Below are 6,000 nucleotides of genomic sequence, written 5' to 3' on the forward strand. Positions count from 1 at the left end.
TTGAGTGCAAGCATGAGTAGGATATAATCCACCATGAACATAAATATCGTGAAGGCTATGTTGATTTGTTTCAACTACATGTGTGAACATGTGCCAAGTCGAGTCACTTAAATCATTCAAAGGAGGATACCACCCCACTATACCACATCACAACCATTTTAATAGCATGTTGGCACGCAAGGTAAACCATTATAGCTCATAGCTAATCAAGCATGGCACGAGCAACTATAATCTCTAATTGTCATTGCAAACATGTTCATTCATAATAGGCTGAATCAGGAACGATGAACTAATCATATTTACAAAAACAAGAGAGGTCAAGTTCATACCAGCTTTTCTTATCTCAGTCAGTCCATCATATATCGTCATAATTGCCTTTCACTTGCATGACTGAACGATGTGAATAATAATAAGAGTGCACGTGCATTGGACTAAGTTGGAATCTGCGAGCATTCAATAAACAGGAGAAGACAAGGCAATATGGGCTCTTGGTTAAATCAACAATAATGCATATAAGAGCCACTTCAACAATTTCATTATGGTCTTCTCCTATCGACCCCCAAAGAAAAGAAAAGAAAAAAACTATTTACACGGGAAAGCTCCCAACAAGCAAAAAGAAGAACGGGAAATATTTTTGGGTTTTCTTTTAATTATTACTACTACGAGCAAGGAAGGTAAACTAACTAAAAGCTATTACTATTTTTTTGGGGTTTTCTTAAGGTTTATCAAACACACAAGAAGAAAGCAGGAAAAAGAAAATAAACTAGCATGGATGATACAATGAAAAAGTATGAACACCGACAACTAGCAATGAGTGTGTGAACATAAATGTAATGTCAGTGGGAAATACGTACTCCCCCAAGCTTAGGCTTTTGGCCTAAGTTGGTTTATTGCCACAGATGACCTGGCGGATATCCATAGTTGTAGCCGGGGTCGTACTGAGATGAAGAAGACTCCGATTGCCACCGGTTGGCAATCATCTCCGGATCCCACTGGTAATTAGACTGTCGTGGAGGTTCAAATTGTGGTTCCGGCTCCGTGGCTGATGTAGGGTTCCGGTAGGCGTGAATGGCCGCCAGCGAAACGAGATACGGTCCTGCAGATAAATCAAATAAGGAAGGAGCAGGCAAGGTAATAGTCTCAGGGTGATGTTTATCAAAGAATAATTTGTATTTAAGCGCCCCTTCCCTATTCTTAACAATAAAGTCATGCGCTACCATACTCTTATAATCTAAATAAGCAGTGGGCAGCAATTTTTCTTCTTTTTCATAGTGCCTAATAGGTATGTTATAATGTGCAGCAAGGCTTGAAGCGTAAATACCTCCAAAAATGGGGCCCTTTGTACGGTTCAAACTTAACCGTTTAGCAATAATACCGCCCATACTAACAGTGTTATCGCAGAATAAACCATGGAACAAAATGATAATATCAGGAACACTAAGGTTTCCACAGTTTCCGCGACCAATTAAGCAACGACTAGCAAATATTGCAAAGTAGCGTAAAACAGGAAAATGTATGCTAGTGATTCTTGCATCGGAAACCTTCCTAGTTTCCCCTACAGTAATAGTGTCAATAAACCCGTCCACATCTTTACGATGTGGTTCCTCTAAACTACCCTCGAAAGGTATTTTGCAAACCCTACAAAATTCATCTAGTGACATCTTCTTAACCACATCATATAAATGAAACTCTACTGAAGGAGGTGATTCCTTAGGATAATAGTAGAAGTTTTGCACAAAAGTATTGGTGAGTAAGAGATACTGTTCGCGTTGGTCGCGGAGGAAGTTGGTGAGGCCTGCATTCTCAGCCAACTCATAAAAATCATCATAAATCCCGGCTGCTCTCAAGAAATCATCGCAAAACCATTCACACGGCCGGACCTCCGCGGTACGAGGCGGATTATATTTGGGCCTCTCTTCTTCTTCACTTTGCTTTTCCTTCGAGCTTCGGCTCGATGAGCCCCTCAAAAATCTCTTCATTATTTACTGAAAATTTCTGAAATTTTTAGTAACTTCAAATAAAAGTGAACCAAATTCAACAAAATTGATAGCAACTACTCCTACAAGTGCCTAGAGCCTATATCATGCATTAGAACTACTTGGAACCATATAAATTTGACATGCAAGCTCAAGAACATGGTCACCTAGGCAGCACAAATTTGCAATGAATAAAGCACTAGAACAAAAACTAATTGGACCAATGGAGGAGTCACATACCAAGGAACAATCCCCCCAAGCAGTTTTGTGAGAGGTGCTTTGAGCAAGGAGATCGAAAATCGCAGCAAAATGAGTTAGAACTCGTGCTTGAACTGGATGGTGATTTATTTGGGAGGAAGAAGAAGTGTGTGGGTGCAGGAATAAGTGGAGGGGAGCCACCATGGGCCTACGAGGCAGGGGGCGCGCCCTGTAGGGGTGGGCGCGCCCTGGACCCTCGTGGCCAGGTGCTTGCTCCCCCTGCTGTGTTCTCAGTGCCAGATATTCTCAAATATTCCAGAAAAAACCATATTTCAATTTCGGGGCATTTGGAGAACTTTTATTTTCGGGGTAATTTTATATTGCACGGATAATTCAGAAAACAGACAGAAAATACTATTTTTGCTTTATTTCAACTAAATAACAGAAAGTAAAAGAAGGGTACAGAAGGTTGTGCCTTCTAACTTCATCCATCTCATGCTCATCAAAAGGAATCCACTAACAAGGTTGATCAAGTCTTGTTAACAAACTCATTCCGAATAACATGGAACCGGAGAAATTTCGAATAACACTATGTTACCTCAAAGGGGATATGCACATCCCCAATAATAAGAATATCATATCTCTTTTTGACAGTAGGAAGAGGAAATTCAAAACCTCCAAAAATAATTGATGGAATTTTTCCAATAGAGTTGATACTATGAACTTGAGGTTGTTTCCTCGGAAAGTGTACCGTATGCTCATTACCATTAACATGAAAAGTGACATTGCCTTTGTTGCAATCAATAACAGCCCCTGCAGTATTCAAAAAGGGTCTTCCAAGAATAATAGACATACTATCGTCCTCGGGAATATCAAGAATATCAAAGTCCGTTAAAATAGTAACGTTTGCAACCACAACAGGCACATCCTCACAAATACCGACAGGTATAGCAGTTGATTTATCGGCCATTTGCAAAGATATTTCAGTAGGTGTCAACTTATTCAAATCAAGTCTACGATATAAAGAGAGAGGCATAACACTAACACCGGCTCCAAGATCACATAAAGCAGTTCTAACATAGTTTCTTTTAATGGAGCATGGTATAGTGGGCACTCCTGGATCTCCAAGTTTCTTTGGTATTCCACCCTTAAATGTATAATTAGCGAGCATGGTGGAAATTTCAGCTTCTAGTATCTTTCTTTTATTTGTAACAATTTCTTTCATATACTTAGCATAAGGATTCATTTTGAGCATATCAGTTAATTGCATACGCAAAAAGATAGGTCTAATCATTTCAGCAAAGCGCTCAAAATCCTCATCATCCTTTTTCTTGGATGGTTTGGGAGGAAAAGGCATGGGTTTCTGAACCCATGGTTCCCTTTCTTCGTTGTGTTTCCTAGCAACAAAGTCTCTCTTATCATAACGTTGATTCTTTGATTGTGGGTTATCAAGATCAACAGCAGGTTCAATTTCTACATCATTATCGTTACTAGGCTGAGCATCATCATGAACATTATCATTAACATTATCACTAGTTTCATGTTCATTACCAGATTGTGTTTCTGCATCAGAGATAGAAATATCATTGGGATTCTCAGGTGTGTCAGGAACAGGTTCACTAGAAGCATGCAAAGTCCTATCATTTTTCTTTTTCTTCTTTTTAGAAGGACTAGGTGCATCTACATTATATCTCTGAGAATCTTGCTCAATTCTCTTAGGATGGCCTTCAGGATACAAAGGTTCCTGAGTCATTTTACCAGTTCTGGTAGCCACTTTAACAGCATAATCATTATTCTTACTATTCAATTCATTGAGCAAATCATTTTGAGCTTTAAGTACCTGTTCTACTTGAGTGGTAACCATAGAAGCATGTTTACTAATGAGTTTAAGTTCACCTTTAACTCTAGACATATACTCACCCAAGTGTTCAAGCATATCGGAATTGTATTTCAATTGTCGACCAAAATAAGCATTAAAATTTTCTTGTTTAACAATAAAATTGTCAAACTCATCTAAGCATTGTCTAGCAGACTTATAGTGAGGAATATCACCTTCATCAAATCTATAGAGAGAATTTACCTTTACTACCTGTGTCGGGTTATCAAGACCATGAGTTTCTTCAATAGGTGATGGATTAAGATCATATATTTCTTCAACAGGCGGTAAATTAAGACCATGTATTTCTTCAATAGGAGGTAAATTCTTAACATCTTCAGCTTTTATACCTTTTTCTTTCATAGATTTCTTTGCCTCTTGCATATCTTCAGGACTGAGAAATAGAACACCCCTCTTCTTCGGAGTTGGTTTAGGAATAGGCTCAGGAGTTGGCTCAGGAAGTGTCCAATTATTTTCATTTGTCAACATATTATTCAATAGAATCTCAGCTTCATCCGGTGTTCTTTCCCTGAAAACAGAACCAGCACAACTATCCAGGTAATCTCTGGAAACATCGGTTAGTCCATTATAAAAGATATCAAGTATTTCATTTTTCTTAAGAGGATGATCAGGCAAAGCATTAAGTAATTGGAGAAGCCTCCCCCAAGCTTGTGGGAGACTCTCTTCTTCAATTTGCACAAAATTATATATATCCCTTAAAGCAGCTTGTTTCTTATGAGCAGGGAAATATTTAGCAGAGAAGTAATAAATCATATCCTGGGGACTACGCACACAACCAGGATCAAGAGAATTAAATCATATATTAGCATCACCCTTTAATGAGAACGGAAATATTTTAAGGATATAAAAGTAGCGTGTTCTCTCATCATTAGTGAACAGGGTGGCTATATCATTTAATTTAGTAAGATGTGCCACAACAGTTTCAGATTCATAACCATAAAAAGGATCAGATTCAACCGAAGTAATTATATCAGGATCAACAGAGAATTCATAATACTTATCAATAACACAGATAGGTGAAGTAACAAAAGCAGGGTCAGGTTTCATTCTAGCATTAAGAGATTGCTGCTTCCATTTAGCTAATAACTTCTTAAGATCACTTCTATCATTGCAAGCAAGAATAGCTCTAGCGGATTCTTCATCCAGAACATAACCCTTAGGCACAACAGGCAATTCATATTTATTAGGGGGAGAATCTTCATCATCACTATCTTCAATATTATCAGTTTCAATAATTTCATTCTTTCTAGCCCTAGCAAGTTGTTCATCAAGAAATTCACCAAGTGGCACATTAGTATCAAGCATAGAAGTAGTTTCATCATAAGTATCATGCATAGCAGAAGTGGCATCATCAATAACATGCGACATATCAGAATGAATAGCAGAAGCAGGTTTAGGTGTCGCAAGCTTACTCAAAACAGAAGGTGAATCAAGTGTAGAGCTAGATGGCAGTTCCTTACTTCCCCTCGTAGTTGAGGGATAAAATTTTGTTTTCGCATCTTTCAAGTTCTTCATAGTGACCAGCAGATATAAATCTCAAGTGACTCAAAGAATAGAGCTATGCTCCCCGGCAACGGCGCCAGAAAATAGTCTTGATAACCCACAAGTATAGGGGATCGCAACAGTTTTCGAGGGTAGAGTATTCAACCCAAATTTATTGATTCGACACAAGGGGAGCCAAAGAATATTCTCAAGTATTAGCATTTGAGTTGTCAATTCAACCACACCTGGATAACTTAGTATCTACAGCAAAGTATTTAGTAGCAAAGTAGTATGGAAGTAGCGGTAACGGTAGCAAAAGTAATATTTTTGGGTTTTGTAGTGATTGTAACAGTAGCAAAGGAAAAGTAAATAAGTGAAGAACAATGTGTGAAAAGCTCGTAGGCATTGGATCAGTGATGGAGAATTATGCCGAATGCGGTTCATCAT

The sequence above is a fragment of the Aegilops tauschii genome, chromosome 4, assembly GCF_002575655.3.
Source record: "Aegilops tauschii subsp. strangulata cultivar AL8/78 chromosome 4, Aet v6.0, whole genome shotgun sequence".
NCBI lineage: Eukaryota > Viridiplantae > Streptophyta > Magnoliopsida > Poales > Poaceae > Aegilops > Aegilops tauschii.